Source organism: Petromyzon marinus, chromosome 58 (assembly GCF_048934315.1).
Source record: "Petromyzon marinus isolate PM22_M1 ecotype Great Lakes invasive population chromosome 58, UKy_Petmar_22M1.pri1.0, whole genome shotgun sequence".
Taxonomy (NCBI): Eukaryota; Metazoa; Chordata; class Hyperoartia; order Petromyzontiformes; family Petromyzontidae; genus Petromyzon; species Petromyzon marinus.
Window position 1 is genome coordinate 6,332,969 of NC_133724.1, and position 17,934 is coordinate 6,350,902.

The following is a 17,934-nucleotide window of genomic DNA, read 5'->3' on the forward strand; positions in this document are numbered from 1 at the left end:
TGATTACGAGTCTTCTTGCTGAATGCAGAATACACGGGCAAAGACAACAACAACAACAAATCCCCCGTATTGCCTTAAACCAATACGCGGCAATTCGCCACTAAGTGACGGTGACGTCACCACGGGGCCTGTGCCAGGCTGGGTGCACTTTGAGGCTACCGCGTGAAGTGTCGAAGGCTCATCACTGACAGGAGGAGGTCACGGGGACAGACCCTGCAGGTGCCATGGGTTGGCTGACTGAGATGACCGGCAGATGCACCACCAGCTGTACCCCCTACTGTGCCAGGCTAGGTGCAGGAAGTCACGGGACAGACCCTGCAGGTGCCAAGGGTTGGCTGACTGAGATGACCGGTAGATGCACCACCAGCAGTACCCCCTACTGTGCCAGGCTATGTGCAGGAGGTCACGGCACAGACCCTGCAGGTGCCATGGGTCGGCTGACTGAGATGACCACTGGTAGATGCACCACCAGCTGTACCCCCTACTGTGCCAGGCTAGGTGCAGGAGGAGGTCACGGGACAGACCCTGCAGGTGACATTGGGTCGACTGACTGAGATGAGTGGTAGATGCACATCAGCTGTACCCCCTACTGTGCCAGGCTAGGTTCATGAGTTCACGGGATAGACCCTGTATGTGTCATGGGGTCAACTGACTGAGATGACCGGTAGATGCACCACCAGCTGTACCCCCTACTGTGCCAGGCTAGGTGCAGGAGGTCACGGCACAGACCCAGCAGGTGCCATGGGTCGGCTGACTGAGATGACCACTGTTAGATGCACCACCAGCTGTACCCCCCACTGTGTCAACTAAGGGGGTACAGCTGGTGGTGCATCTAACTGTCCTCTCACTCAGCCGACCCACGGCACCTGGGCCTTAAACCGAACACGCGCACAGAAAAGAGACATCAGGCGGTGGACTGGAAATAAACGGAATGGGACGCGGGAGATGGGTAATAGCACCACGCTGGGAGTCGTTCGTTCAACTATTAGAGAAACGGGTGAATAGTGGGGAGGTGGGTGGGTGGGTGCGTGGGTGCAGTGGGTGGGTCGGTGGTGTGGGTGGGTGGGTCGGTGGTGGGGGTGGGGTGGGTGAGTTGGTGGGGTGTAGTGGGTGGGGTGGGTGGTGTAGGAGCGGTTAGCGCTACGCTGCACTACGAACCGAGGGAGGGAGGAGGTGGAGGGGGGGTGACCCAGCCCGGTTGCGTCTCTCGTTCTTAAGAACTCGCTACTTGAGAACGGTTTTTTTTGTGTTTAGTTTGTTGTGCACGCCCTCCGCACGCCCGAGATGTTAACTACCTCGGCTGGTACGCAGAAGGTCGTGGGTTCGAACCCGATCCTGACGCCTGCTGCTGCTGTATATTTGGAGTTTGCGTGTCTCTCTCTCTCTCATCATCATCACGGTGGCTAGGAGATGTTAACTACCTCGCCTGGTATACAGGATTTCGTGGGTTCGAACCAGATCCTGACGCCTGCTGCTGTATATTTGGAGTTTGCGGTGTCTCTCCGTTTAATTTCCCCTCCACATTTAGAATCAACAACAGCACGCGTTCGGGGCACGTGGTTGATGCGATCTATTCCCACGTGACGATCCACTTCTTTGGGCTCTCTCTCATCTGCGGCTCGGTCACTTCTTGTAACAACAACAACAATAAAACACCGACGTAGCTTACCGGGACCTTACCTGGTAAATTATTAAATAAATCATCTTTTGATTCATTCTAAATTTGAAGTTTTCGTGACTGCAAGGATCCATACTCTTTGGTTCTTTCGGTAAAGTCACGAAGGTGAAAAATATAAAATAAATAAATAAAATCGCGACGTTTCGATTGCAACACAGGCAATCATCGTCAGGTGTGAAAGCTACAGCAAGAATTTCTTTTTTTTCTTTGGTTATTTCGGTGAAATCACGTAGGTAGAAAATATAAAATAAATAAAATGTTCATAGTTTACCTCCGATTCGCACGATTGGCTATTACGGTGTGAAAGAAGTTCAACAGACATGACGAATCCCGTCTATGAATATGAATTCCAACTCATCCCTGCTCTCTTTGTTTGATGCCCTAGACGTGCTGGAGATGGTGGGTTAAATGCACGTCCTGTCAACCCCTTATCAGTGCCTAATGTATAGTAGTAGTGCATTGTATATAGTAGTAGTGCATTGTTTATAGTAAAAGTGTATGCTGTAGTATATCATGTATACTAGTAGTGTATCGTGTATAGTAGTAGTGTAAGACATCCCTGTCAACCCCTTATGAGTGCCTAATGTACAGTAGTAGTGCATTGTATATAGTAGGAGTGCATTGTATATAGTAGTGTATAGTAGTGCTGTAGTATATCATGTATACCAGTAGTCTATCCTGTATAGTAGTAGTCGTAGTGTTGAACTTACCTTTCAACCCCTTATCAGTGCCCTATCTTATTACAGACCAATCCAGACCATATTGGTCACCCCTGGCCCCTTATAAATCTCAACGTTCGTCCTACAAAGTCCCATCACAAGGGAGAGAAACACAAACAGAGAAAACTATTTTGCCCCGTATTGAAACTGCTGTACTCGGCATGGAAGTTGAAAACTCAATTTCCCCTTGCAAGAATACGGGGCTAAACCATCATGGGTTAACACGGTATGTAAATGGGATCACGTGCTATTACTCCGTACGTTTGACAACCCACTACTCCTACTGCTCATCCTGTTCAAGTCACATTTCACCCCCTCTGTGTGTGTGTGTGTATATATATGGAGAGGGCGCTCCACGTCCTCCTGTACCACATCAGCTCCATCTCTTCTCCAGCCCGTGCCGCGCCCGTTTAGCCCCCTCGATCCGGTCTTTACTCTTTAGTTATTTCAGGTAAAGTCACGTAGGTAAGAAAAAATATAATAGATCACGACAATTTCGATCGCCACACAAGCAATCGTCTTCAGGTGGGAGAGAGATACAGGCTGCTGAAACAGGTCCTTGTAAACTATTTGGTTCTTTCGGTAAAGTCACGTAGGTATCAAATAAAATGAATCACGACGTTTCGGGCGCAACACAAGCGGTCCGTCATCTGTTGACGGACGCTGGTGTTGCGCCCGAAACGTCGTGCTTTATTTCATTTTCTACCCACGTGACTCGTTACCGAAAGAACCAAAGTGTATGGATTCCTGCAGTGACGAAAGCTTCAAATCAAGATGAAAAGTTACTCTTTGTTTTTTTCGGTAAAGTCACGTAGAAATAAGAAATAATGATAAAATTACATAATAGCATACGACGTTTCGATTGCAACGCAAGCAATCATCATCAGGCATAGAAGAGCTAAATTTAAGAGAGAGAGAGAGGAAACACAGAACCGCAGATATATACACAGACACCTAAGCAGAGGGCGTTGACACAGAGACACAAAGAGACACAACGCATGGAGCACAGAGAGATAGGGGTCTCCGTGCCGAGGCCTTAGCATGTAGGGGGGACAAAGAGAGATGGAGAAGCACATCAAATCGAACAAGATTTAGTAAAATTTGGAAACAATATAATGCAGCACAGAGGGGTCGGTCAAAACACAATCAACGCATGGACTGGCTGATTACGCTATTTCAAAGATTGCTAAATTATAGGTTAAGAGTGATAGAGCACAGATCGCAGACACATATACAGACATCCAAGCAGAGAGAGCCAGCACAGAGACACACAGAGAGAGAGAGACACACACATGGGACACAGTGAAGCAATGCTTCTGTGTCGAAGCCTTACAAGTTAGCTATTATGTAATTGTATTATTAATTCTTATTTCTACGTGACTTTACCGAAAATAAAACAAAGAGTAAATCCTGCAGTCACGAATGCACCAAATCAAGTAAGATGAAAAGTTCTTTAGGCACGCGGTGGCTGGGCATGCGGGCTACGTGACCCAGCCAACGCAGCATGGCCTATCCGACAGACGTTTAGTTCCAGTTCTTTCACGGATCGCGTAAGCCCCTAACGCAATCCAGCCTCGTTAAACCCAGGATGGATCGTGGAAGGGCCATCATGGAACACAAAGACAAAGCTACTCCGTACGGCGTCACCACTGTTTTGGGGCAAGTGCTGTTAGCGGGCAGCACCTATGAATGAGGGGGTGGGTGGCAAAGCACCACGCCCGACCGCCTTCGTCTCCCCAGTGGCGATGATTTTTGCACACGGCACCAGGTACTCATTTGAGGCTGAGTCCACCTAGGAGAGGCCCAGGGCCGGTTCAGATAATCGTCACCGGTGTTGGTGGCCGTGAGCGGGAATCGAACTCGGGTCACTGGGTTCGTAGCGCAGGGTAGCGCTAACCGCTGCACCACCGCTCCCCATAGACACACGCACGGACACACACACACAGACACACGCACAGACACACACACAGACACACACACAGACACAGAGACACACACACAGACACACGCACAGACACATGCACAGACACACACAGAGACACGCACAGACACACACACACAGACACACACAGAGACACACACAGACACACACACAGACACACAAACACACACACACAGACACACACACAGACACACACAGAGACACACACACACAGACACACGCACGGACACACAGACACACACACAGACACACACACAGACACACACACAGACACACACACAGAGACACGCACAGACACACAGAGACACACACACAGACACACGCACAGACACACACACATCACGTCGTTAATGGGTGCCCGCTGACCCAAATGCCACCGCGCGATTTTTTTATTCCAAGCGAAGCAAATCCGACTGGCGAGCCCATAAAACAAGCGAACAAAACAAAAACACAACATTTTTATTTCACTGCCGAGCGAGCGCTGTGCACGATTTAGGCGCCACACGTGGGAGCCGATCCCCCCATTGCCTCCCCCACCCCCCCCCCCCACCACAGCCCGCAATCTATCAGAGGGCAAACGGAGCAAAGTAAACAGATGCCACGGCCCCCCCCCCCCCCCCCTGCCAACAAAACTCAACGAAGGGAAGGTCCGCGCGAACGGGACGCAGATCAGATACAGCAAAAAGGGGGTTTCAGCTCGCTCGAATTCGGCGCTAATGCTTTAAGCGCCGCGCATGCTGCCGTTGGTAAAGCTCATTATCCAGCCGGCGTGGACATCCCAGTTGCATAACCACCCACCCACCAACCCCCCCCCTCCCACTACTCCCCCCCACCATTCCCCCCCCCCCACCCCACTCCTCAACCCACCCCGCCCCCCCCCCATCTAAATTTGGACTTAAAACTTTCGTGACTGCAGCAATTCGTATCCTTTGGTTCTTTCGGTTAAAGTCACGTAGATAGAAAACCGAGAAATAAATCAATCATCATAATTATTAAATTAAATTCGACCCAATGCAAACAAATAAAATAATTAATTGACGATTATAAAAGCAAAATACCGCGATAAAAATTGTCAAATAAAAGCAAAAAAAAAACCCCACGACTTTTCTACTTAATCTGTTCGGCTTGGGGGTTAAATAATTGGCAGCAAAGAGGAGGGGCGACAACCTCACTCTTTGACTCTACCCCCCTTGCGAATGTTCAAACACCAAATCGATTTTATTTCGCATTTTCCGGCCGTGTAGCAAATGAAAAAAAAACACAATTACTTTACTGTGCAAGTTAAACATTTATCAGTTTAACACGTAGGCTTTCGCGACCAATATTATTCATAATAACGGTTTTTGGGTTAGATCGCTTTTATTTATAAATGTGTCGTAACCCTCCACCACCCGACACGGCCAATCAGCAAAAAAGTGTCACGTTGACAAAAGACAAATAATTCACTACTTTAGCGATCTAACCCAAAAACCGTTATTATGAATTAAACATTTATGTTTGAATATTTTTTTAGGGTTTTTTTAATTTTATTTAGGGCCCCTTCATAACATGTGCTACAGTCACCGCACTTGCTTCATCCGTCACTGGCCGCTGTGTGGCGTTCACAATAAGGGAGAAGTCGAAGACGACGAGAAAAACATGGGGTCAGGGGGGGCAGGGTGGGGGGCTGGGCGGGGAATAAAATAAGAGAGTGGGTGGAGGAGGTGGGTGGAGGGGCTGGATGGGTGGAGGTGGGTGGAGGAGGTGGGTGGAGGGGCCGGGTGGGTGGAGGTGGGTGGAGGGGCCGGGTGGGTGGAGGTGGGTGGAGGGGCTGGGTGGGTGGAGGAGGTGAGTGGAGGGGCTGGGTGGGTGGAGGTGGGTGGAGGAGGTGGGTGGAGGTGGGTGGAGGAGGTGGGTGGAGGGGCTGAGTGGGTGGAGGTGGGTGGAGGGGCTGGGTGGGTGGAGGAGGTGAGTGGAGGGGCTGGGTGGGTGGAGGTGGGTGGAGGAGGTGGGTGGAGGTGGGTGGAGGAGGTGGGTGGAGGGGCTGAGTGGGTGGAGGTGGGTGGAGGGGCTGGGTGGGTGGAGGAGGTGAGTGGAGGGGCTGGGTGGGTGGAGGTGGGTGGAGGAGGTGGGTGGAGGGGCTGGGTGGGTGGACGGGCTGGGTAGGTGGAGGGGCTGGGTGGGTGGAAGAGGTGAGTGAAAGGGCTGGGTGGGTGGAGGTGGGTGGAGGGGCTGGGTGGGTGGGTGGGTGGAGGGGCTGGGTGGGTGGGTGGAGGGGCTTGCTGGGTGCATGCCCGTTGCTTATCGGCGTACGCACATTTGGTCATGGAATTTCGTTTGCCAAGATCGTTCAAACGACTTCTGTGGGGATAGATCTGAAGTCAACTATCTCGCAAACCCCACGGCCACGCCTCCCCCCCCCTCATAGACACCTTGCCACAGCAACACACACAAAAAACACAACCGTGGAATTATCCCTTTTCCTTTTTTAATATTTTATTTTTTTAGATTAAATTTTCTTACCCTTCTCCCTCGACCGTGAAAACATCCAAAGCGACTTTGAAAAGATCTCACGACTGTCAAGGAGGCATGGCAAGGTCATGAAAGTTATCAGGAGTAAAACAAAACGAATAATATGTGTGCTAACCGTAATCATAATAATAATATGTAACGTATTATTATTTTTTGTCGTTGATAAGTGAAATAAATTGGCATTTGGACGGACGTGGCAGGGTCGGTCTTGTGTCAATCCTCTGCTTGACGAGGGCCTCCAATCTCTGGCTAATCTTTTGACCATACTTCACCACGCTGGTCAGTGCGGGGCGAGGTGGGGGGGGGGTGTGATTTATGAAGGTGTGGAATTATATTCGTGCAGCGATGAGTCTCATCGGTGGATAATAAAATCAAGCCGTGTGAATCTGCCAGTATAAAATAACTCCGATGCAATTTGAATCCATGTGGTGGTAACCCAGCGCCGTGTTGGGTTAGGCATAAGGGGCAGGATAACACAAGCTTCGAACAAAACTTAACAATTTTGATTGAAAGCTTTCGTGACTGCAGTAATTCATATTCTTAGCTCTTTCGGTAAAGTCACGTTGAAGGGAAACAATAAAATAATAAAATATATAAAACAATAAAAATTCTCACGACGTTTCGACCATAACACAAACGGTCGTCATCAGGTGTGTCGGTTGGCATAAATTTATGAGTCTCATCGGTGGATAATAAAATCAAGCCGTGTGAATCTGCCAGTATAAAATAACTCCGATGCAATTTGAATCCATGTGGTGGTAACCCAGCGCTGTGTTGGGTTAGGCATAGGGGGCAGGATAACACAAGCTTCAAACAAAACTTAACAAATTTTGATTTAAAGCTTTCGTGACTGCAGTAATTCATATTCTTAGCTCTTTCGGTAAAGTCACGTTGAAGGGAAACAATAAAATAATAAAAAATATATATAAAACAATAAAAATCCTTACGACGTTTCGACCATAACACAAACGGTCGTCATCAGGTGTGTCGGTTGGCATAAATTTATGAGTCTCATCGGTGGATAATAAAATCAAGCCGTGTGAATCTGCCAGTATAAAATAACTCCGATGCAATTTGAATCCATGTGGTGGTAACCCAGCGCCGTGTTAGGTTAGGCATAGGGGGCAGGATAACACAAGCTTCAAACAAAACTTAACAATTTTGATTGAAAGCTTTCGTGACTGCAGTAATTCATATTCTTAGCTCTTTCGGTAAAGTCACGTTGAAGGGAAACAATAAAATATATATAAAACAATAAAAATCCTCACGACGTTTCGACCATAACACAAACGGTCGTCATCAGGTGTGTCGGTTGGCATAAATTTATGAAGGTCGAAACGTCGTGAGAATTTTTATTTTTCTTATATATATTTTATTATGTTATTGTTTCCCTTCAACGTGACTTTAGCGAAAGAGCTAAGAATATAAAACTCAACAAAGTGAGGGGCGTACAATTCGCCGACAAAACGATTGATAAACACTGCCCGACAGCACCTTAAAATCGGAATTCTTGATTTCTCCTGGAGAAAGCCGATGAGCTATGAAGCTCTTTGTTTTTCACCGACGTTCTGCTATTTCTGCACTGTGCATGGGTGGTGGGGGGGGGTCAACCATCCTAAAAACCAGCCAGGCTTATTAAGCCCTGCTGATCAAACCGAGATGGAAGGAGATCATGGGGCCGGATTCCGGGTGGTTAGGTCACAGTTCTCGCCCCACGTCATCTCAACTTAGGGGCCGTTCATAAATGACGTCACGCACCTAGGCGGGGGGGGGCGGGGTGGGGTCAGACATACGTGACGATGTGTGACGAGGGGGGGGAGGGGGGAGGGGGGGAGTTGAGAAATGTGACGTCACGTCAAAATGCGCAACTTTAAATAAATACAGAATTGTTATAACAACACTAATTGTTATAACAACACTAATTGTTATAACAACACTGATTGTTATAACAACACTCCTACAACATCAGAGTAGCAGCGCCACATTAAATACGCACTACAATGACAATAGTTTAAAGCGATTTGAAGCATGTTTTATTTTAAAAATGGAAATATGGATTTGGGGGGGGAGGGGGTCTAGACCTTTGTGACGTCATATTTAAGGGGGGGGGTCTGACTTTTTGTGACGCCGTGTGACGAGGGGGGGGGGGTCAAAAATCGTCCAAAATCGCGTGACGTCATTTATGGACGGCCCCTAAGTAATTTAAACTAAATTATTTTTTTATGTTACCAGGTAAGGATCACTGAGATACGTAGCAATTTTGTCAGAAGCGACCTGCCAATCACAAATGATAGCTCAACGAAGTGGTTTGTCGTCATCGTGTGGAACACGCGTGACGTTGATTCGAGATCCGGAGGACCCGGAGAAAAATCCACGCAAACCACGGGGAGAGTGGGAGGCAGGCAAACTCGAAATATACACTCAATCACTCGTCCATCTTACTCATCTATCCACTCACTCGTTCACCCACTCACTCATTCACCCACTCACTCACCCACTCACTCACTCACCCACTCACCCACTCACTCACCCACTCATTCACTCACTCCACTCACTGACCTACTCACTCACTCACCCACTCACTCACTCACCCACTCACTCACCCACTCACTCACTCACCCACTCATTCACTCACTCCACTCACTGACCTACTCACTCACTCACCCACTCACTCACTCACCCACTCACTCACTCACTCACCCACTCACCCACTCACTCACTCACCCATTCACTCACTCACTCACCCACCCACTCACTCACTCATTCACTCACCCACTCACCGACTCACTCACTCACCCACTCACTCACTCACCCACCCACTCACTCACCCACTCACTGGAGAAAAATCCACGCAACCACGGGGAGAGAGGGAGGCAGGCAAACTCGAAATATACACTCAATCACTCGTCGATCTTACTCATCTATCCACTCACTCGTTCACCCACTCACCCAATCACCCACCCACTCACTCACTCATTCACCCACTCACTCACCCCCTCACTCACTCATCCACTCACCCACTCACTCACTGACCCACTAACTCACTCACTCACCCACTCACACCCTCACCCACTCATTGACCCACTCACTCACTCACGCACTCACTCACTCACCCACTCACTCACTCACCCACCCACCCACTCACTCATTCACCCACTCACTCACTCACCCACTCACTCACCAACTCACTCACCACACTGCAGTTCATCTCACTTCCATTTCTAGCTCTTCCCTCTCCTCCCATCATCACCACCACCACAATCACCATCGTCTCTTGCCCACCCAATATCTTACAGCCCTTATCACTGTCAACTAAACTCTTATCACTCTGTCAACTAAACTAAATTAGTTAATAAGGTGTAAGTAGCTCTTTGCCAGACTCGACCGCATGGCTATCACAAATGACAGGTCAACGAAGTATGCCCATCATCACGTGGACATTCATAGCAGTCAAATACCCTAAACCCGCGACGTTGATTCTTCACGTGGAGGGGAAAACCGGCGGACCCGGAGAAAAATCCACGCGACCATGGGGAGAGAGAGAGACACGCAAACTCCAAATATACAGCAGCAGGCGTCAGGGTCGGGATCAAACCCACGAACTCCTGTATACCAGGCGAGGTAGTTAACATCTCCTAGCCACCCTGATGACGATGATGAGAGAGAGACACGCAGACTCCAAATATACAGCAGCAGCAGGCGTCAGGGTCGGGATCGAACCCACGACCTCCTGTATACCACGCGAGGTAGTTAACATCTCATAGCCACCGTGATGACGATGATGAGAGAGAGACACGCAGACTCCAAATATACAGCAAGGCGTCAGGGTCGGGATCGAACCCACGACCTCCTGTATACCAGGCGAGGTAGTTAACATCTCATAGCCAGCGTGGCACCGACCTCTCCTCCTCCAGCTCCACTGGCTACCTGCTCACGACCCCGCTGTCTTCCTAAGTAGCTGGCGCGACTCCTCTTTAAATCTCTCCGTGGCCTCGCCCCACCTCATCACCTCGCCTCGCTCGTCTCCATTCCACGACCGCTCCTCTCGTCCTCTTCGCTCACAATCTTCTCCCTGTGCCCAGTCCCCGTGTGGGGTCCATAGACGCAGCACTGCCCATAGACTCAGCACTGCCCATAGACTCAACACTGCCCATAGACTCAGCACTGCCCCATAGACTCAACACTGCCCATAGACTCAACACTGCCCATAGACTCAACACTGCCCATAGACTCAACACTGCCCATAGACCCAGGACTGTCCATAGACCCAGCACTGCCCATAGACTTAACACTGCCCATAAACCCAGCACTGCCCATAGACTCAACACTGCCCATAGACTCAGCACTGCCCATAGACTAATCTCTCTCTCTATCGTGGTCACCCATTAATCAACTCTCGCATGCCCCTGCCATCTAACTAATTATATTTTGTTACCGTTTTAATTCTTCAATGAAGAAAGCTGTCTCTGGTGTGGACCAATCTGTTTCAAAGACAATACATATATTATCAGTGTGTTTTTTTGTTTGCATTCTGACCACAAGTATTGTGGTTAATGCAGACATTATTCCTTGTAAAAGGTTTCAGTTTGGTGTTTTAACATCTCAACACCTGTTTTGTTGCCAGAAAAAGGGGAAAATATTTTCTCATGTTTTGGTACTGGCAAAGGAGGTCCCATAATGGTGTATCGCTGTTTAAATGCCTTCTTCATTTGGGTCTCTGTGAGTCTATGAGTCTCTGTGTGAGTCTATGGGTCTCTGTGTGAATATGTGGGTCTCTGTGCATGATACTCTGGGCCTCTGTGTGAGTCTATGGGTCTCTATGTGAGTCTATGGGTCTCTGTGTGAGTCTATGGGTCTCTGTGCATAAGACTATGGGTCTCTGTGTGAGTCTATGGGTCTCTATATGAGTCTATCGGTCTCTGTGTGAGTCTATGGGTCTCTGTGTGAGTCTATGGATATCTGTGTGAGTCTATGGGTCTCTGTGTGATTCTATGGGTCTCTGTGCATGATACTATGGGTCTCTGTGTGAGTCTATGGGTCTCTGTGTGAGTATGTGGGTCTCTGTGCATGATACTATGGGTCTCTGTGTGAGTCTATGGGTCTCTGTGTGAGTATGTGGGTCTAGGTGTGCGAGCCTCCGGTTGTGTGTGAGTCTATGGGTCTCTCTGTCTGAGTCTCTGGGTCTCTGTGTGAGACTGTATTTCTGTGTGCGAGTCTGTGGGTCTCGGTGTGAGTTTATGGTTCTGTGTGAGCATGTGGGTCATTTGTGAGTCTATGGCTCTGTGTGCGAGTCTGTGGGTCTTTGTGTGTGAGTCTATGGGTCTCTGTGTGAGTCTATGGGTTTTTGTGTGAGTCTCTGGCTCTGTGTGTGAATCTGTGGGTCTCTGTGTGTGAGTATGTGGGTCTCTATGTGAGTCTACTGTTCTCTGTGTGAGTCTGTCGGTCTCTGTGTGTGAGTCTATGGGTCTCTGTGGGAGTCTACTGTTCTGTGTGTGAGTCTGTGGTTCTCTGTGTGTGAGTATGTGGGTCTCTATGTGAGTCTACTGTTCTGTGTGTGAGTCTGTGGTTCTCTATGTGTGAGTATGTGGGTCTCTATGTGAGTCTACTGGTCTGTGTGTGAGTATGTGGGTCTCTATGTGAGTCTACTGTTCTGTGTGTGAGTCTGTAGTTTTATATCCAAGCTGGCGCATGAGCCAGATGATTGCGTCCGGAGGAGCGGGAGTGGTGAATCATCGCTGCTGTGATGATGATGCCATCTCCCCATCCTCCTCCGTCTTTGTGAATCCAGACATTGAATCTACGTGATGTATCCCCTCGCCTGGTATGCAAGAGTCGTAGGTTTGATCCCGACCCTGACGCCTGCTGTATATTATGAGATTGCGTGTCTCTCTTTCATAATCATTATCATCACGGTGGCTAGGAGATGTTAACTACCTCGCCTGGTATGCATGAGGTCGTGGGTTCTATCCCGACCCTGACGCCTGCTCTATATTTTGAGTTTGCGTCTCTCTCTCGCATCATCATCATCATCATCACGGTGGCTAGGAGATGTTAACTACCTCGCCTGGTGTGCAGGAGGTCGTGGGTTCGATCCCGACCCCTGACGCCTGCTGTTAAACATCCTTCGCACCGTACATAGCCAACCGTGCAAATCGATGTAGCGTGACCAAACTCACCGCACAGCAGCAGCAACAACAACAACAACACAATCATCATCATCATCGTCGTAGTGAAATATCTGAATCTGCCGCCACCCGTTTGCGCTCACGGGGTGTGACGTGCGCGCTTGGAATGTTGTCCTTCTACTCGCAGCGCTGCTGCGACCTCTCGTGGTTGTCTCGAGCGCTGCACTCGACGTCGGAGGGAGGCTCAAGCCGGCGAATGCGCGATCGCAGCAACGATTCGTGGCTGCAGGAATTCGTGTCCTTGGGTCTGTCGGGGGGTGGGGGGGAAAAAAGTTCACGTCGAGAGAAAAAAAATGAAAATACAAATTTTTAAACATTTATTGAAATATTGATTTAAAGCTTTCGTGACTGCAGTAATTCATATTCTTAGTTTTTTCGGTAAAGTCACGTTGAAGAGAAACAACAAAATAATAAAAATATATATAAAACAATAAAAAATTCTCACGACGTTTCGACCATAACTCAAACGGTCATCATCAGGTGTGAGTTATGGTCGAAACGTCGTGAGAATTTTTTATTGATGATGACCGTTTGAGTTATGGTCGAAACGTCGTGAGAATTTTTTTATTGTTTTATATATATTTTGTTATTTTGTTGTTTCTCTTCAACGTGACTTTACCGAAAAAACTAAGAATATTTATTGAAATAGTTTTTTTTTTTTTAAAACCACGCCTGATGAAGGACCGCTTGCGTTGCGATTGAAACATCGTGGTTGATTTTTTTAATAACTTTATTTAAATTATCGTATTATTTTATTTTTATTTTCTACCTACGTAACTTTACCAAGAGTGTCAACTCGAGGAAACATAACAACACGCTGCGCCGGATGAAGCTAGTGCGGGACCTGTAGCTTATGTTATAAAGGGGACATAATTTAATAATAAAAAAACACGTCAATATTAAAACACACATTTTTTTTTCACTTGAACAGTAAAGTAATTGTATTGTTGCGTTTGGTATGAAGCCAGATAATATGACGAATCGCTAACCTTAAACACCCGGTCGTTCGTCCAAGTTGAAGGGCGGTATAGTACTATAGTGATAGAGCAAGTTGCAGAATCACTGAAACGGAATTGAGAGCTTGAAAGCGTTTAGCGCGGGGCCCTTGAAAGTGCGGGGGCCCGTAGCCGTATGTAGTAGCTACTTTTGATACAAGGATCATCCGGTACTTAGAACAACGACAACAACATCATCCATCCATCATCCATCCATCCATCATCATCCATCAACGGAATCAGGAGCGAGCATGGCCTATGCGGCCACCAGATTCGCACCCATTCCGAGCCATCGACGGCAAACATCGTAAACTCTCTGCCACCACCTCCACCACCGCTGCTGATGCTGATGCTGCTGATGATGCTGGTGATGCCGCTGATGATGCTGCTGCTGATGCCGCTGATGATGCCGCCGCTGATGCCGCTGCGTCCGGACCAGACGATCGAGCGGCGAACAACGTCTAAACGTTACCCTAAACGTTAATCTTTGGTTCTTTCGGTAAAGTCACGTAGTAGGTATAACATAAGATAAATCACGACGTTTCGGGCGCAACACAGGCGTCCTGCAGTCACGAAAGCTTCGAATGAAGATCGAATACTTAAGTCCATCGTTTGCCGCTGCTACTGCCGCTGCTACGTTGGCAGTGGTATGCGAACATCAACAACAACAACGACAACAACAACAACAATGGCATACTCAACATGTCCATTGTCAATAGCAGCACGGCGTGTGCGTGTGTGTGGCCTTAGAATGAGAAGTGTAAAACAGACGACGTTTCGGGCAATGGCCCTTCTGATATGCTATAGCAAGGGCCTTCCTGATATGCGATGCCGACGTGCTATGGTGCAAGGTTTTATTATGATTACATATTCTTATTATTTTATTAAAAGTGTTCTAGGTGTATGCATAGATATAATTTTTTTTAGTTTGTGAGTAGAGTTGGAATGACTGTCCGAATCACATCCTTAATTTGCAGCATTAAACTAAAACTGTTTGTATTATTATTATTTTACCCGGTTAAGGCCAACTGAGCTTACGAAGCTCTGTCTCAGAAGCGATCACCTGGGTATCGCAAATGCTCGCCCAATGAAGTGGCTCATCAAGTGGAAATATAAAGCGGCCAAATAACTCTGTAAACGCGTGATGTTGATTCATTATAAACGGAGAACCTGGCGAAAAAAATCCACACGACCACGGCGAGGGAGAGAGAGAGAGACATCGCCAACTCCACATATACAGCAGCAGGTGTCAGGGTCGGTATCGAACTTACGACCTGCTGTGTACCAGGCGAGGTAGTTAACATCTCCTAGCCACCGTGATGATGATGAGAGAGAGACAGTACCAAAACTTTGAGTTTTATAAGGGCACCACGGAGTGACCAGCCCCTCCCCACCCAGCCCCACCCTCCCCACCCAGCCCCTCCCCACCCTCCCCACCCAGCCCCTCCCCACCCTCCCCTCTCCACCCAGCTCCCACCCCTCCCATTTTATCCGGGTGTCCGTTTACACGTGGACAGACATCCACAGACATACACAATTAATCCCCTGCCTCCTGTTAATGAATCCCGGTTGGGCTTCCAGTCCACTACGTTTCCTACTACGAGTAATATTCTGAATTGGAAGGGGTGGGTGTGGGGTTGGCTGATTGACCAATCGTTGCGGTTTGCCCGCTCAGTCAGTGGGTGGCGCTATAGGCACGCTTCATTAAAGCAAAAGATCGTGACTTCAAAACTTTCGTGATTGCAGGAATTCATATGCTTGGTTCTTTCGTGAAAGTCACGTCGATAGAAAAAAAAAATATGTATTTTATTTAAAAAAATGTTTTGTAATTTATTTTTAATTGTATTTTTATTTTATTTTTTATTTTCTATCTACGTGACTTTGCCGAAAGAACCAACAATACAAAACATCGTGCTTTAATTCACCGCCAATTAACAGACCGAACGAAACTACATCATTAGACCTCCTTTGCCAGTACCAAAATATAATAATAGTTTTTTTCCCTTTTTTCTGGCAACAAAACTGAAACCTTTTTTTACAAGGATTCGTGTTACTGCATGAACCACAATACCTGCAGTCAAAATGCAAACAAAAAACACACTATGATAATATGATGCATTGTCCTTGAAACCGATTGGTCCACACCAAGGGACACCAAGGAACCAATCAATTTCAAGGACAATGCCACATATTATCATAGTATGTTTTTTTGTTTGCATTTTGACTGCAGGTATTGTGGTTAATACAGTAAACATGAATCCTCGTAAAAAAAAGGTTTCAGTTTTATTGCCAGAAAAAAAAGAGGAAAACCCCTCTGTCCTCAAAAACAAAACGTTGAACTTCAGTCGCTTCTCCGGGAGCGGCGTGTTGCTTTCATGCCTCGAATTCGATATATAACGCGATGACTGTATTTAGGGAACACGTTTTATATATGTATTTATATTTATCGCGGGTGCTAATTGGATATAGCGCGATTGAGTGAACGGAACTGCATTGCTATCAACCCATATGGTTTACGCCGTAATCTTGTGCAGTGAAAATTCGTTTTCACGTCCACACGACGTACAGCCGTTCCAATACGGACGAAAACTAAACTTTTGTATATTTCTGTTTCTCCCTTGTGATTGGGCTTTGTAGGATGAACGTTGAGATTTAAAAGAGGCACAGGGTGATCAACAAGGTCTGACTTGGTCTGTGATAAGGTAGGGCACTGATAAGGGGTTGACACGTATGCTATATACCACTACTATGCACTTCAATACTATACACTACACTATACACTACCAAAAACGCAACATTCCTATACACTACACAACTCTGCCATACCGTATAAAACCCATACGGTTTATGCCGTATTACTCTTTGGTTCTATTGGGTAAAGTCACGTAGGTGAAAATAAAATAACAAAAAAATCACGACGTTTTGGCCACAACACAAGCGGCCTTCATCAGGTGAAGGGACGAGACTGTCTGGTAGGACAGCGCTGGAGTGGAAGAAGTCACGCTTAGATCGCGACCTTTAAGCTGTGTGAGAAGAAAAACACCAAGCGACTTGACAAAGGAATTAGCATATAATTTAGCATTGAAATGGCTCATTGAAATAGCGAAGTTAAAGTATACACATCCGCAGAGGTACCCCTTGACAAAGGAATTAGCATCGAATTTAGCATTGAAATAGCTGAGTGATTAGCTTGTAACTGGTCACAGAAATAGCTATGTTAAAGTTAGAGCATATACATTCACCGAGGCACCTAGTACTAATCAAACAGGAGAATTTAGCGAAACAACAACCACGCTCAGACAGTCTTCAGGTCCAGTGAGTACAGCCGTTTCAATACGGGCAAAAAAAAAAGATATTGTGTTTCTCCCTTGTGATGGGACTTTGCAGGATGAATGTTGAGATTTATAAGGGGCACGGCGTGATCAATAATGTCTGGATTGAAGGGGTCGACAGCTGTGAAACTGCGTAGCAGCATCATCTCATCACCATCGTCTCACAAGGCAGTGGAGATGCTGCTGGATCCCTTCCGGATGCTACCCACACTGCCTCGCTCTTTGCTTAGCCTGCTTACTGCATATCTCACGAGTCACCGCTGTCTCCATCGCGTTACAATATTATTCATTATAAGGCGATGCCAGTGGTGCACAAGCCCAAGGGCTGTGAAGAAGGGCCATTCCCAGAAACGTCGTCTGTTATATATGTCATTATTATTCTTGTTCTTTTAAAGTCCACGCCGTTATTGGCACGTGTTGAGATGTTGTTTTTGTTAACGCTCGTGTAACCAGCAGCATCGCCAAATAATTGGTATGAAACACACATCAGGTAGCTGTGGGTCTCTGTGCGTGAGTGTCTGGCTCCATATGTGCGTGTGTGGGTCTTCGTGTGCGAGCATATGGGTCCCTGT

General features: G+C 47.4%; 1 long non-coding RNA gene across 2 annotated transcripts in view; it reads left to right on the forward strand.

Annotated features, from left to right (window-relative positions):
• LOC142905739 (uncharacterized) overlaps positions 1 to 17,934 on the forward strand; it is a 30,984-nt gene that overhangs the window by 9,803 nt on the left and 3,247 nt on the right. The window contains exons 2-3 of one of the 2 annotated variants that reach the window (XR_012929767.1): positions 13,163 to 13,280; positions 16,668 to 16,732. This is a non-coding gene — a long non-coding RNA (uncharacterized LOC142905739). The remainder of the gene's footprint in view (positions 1 to 13,162; positions 13,281 to 16,667; positions 16,733 to 17,934) is intronic. The other variant, XR_012929768.1, reaches the window with a different exon arrangement.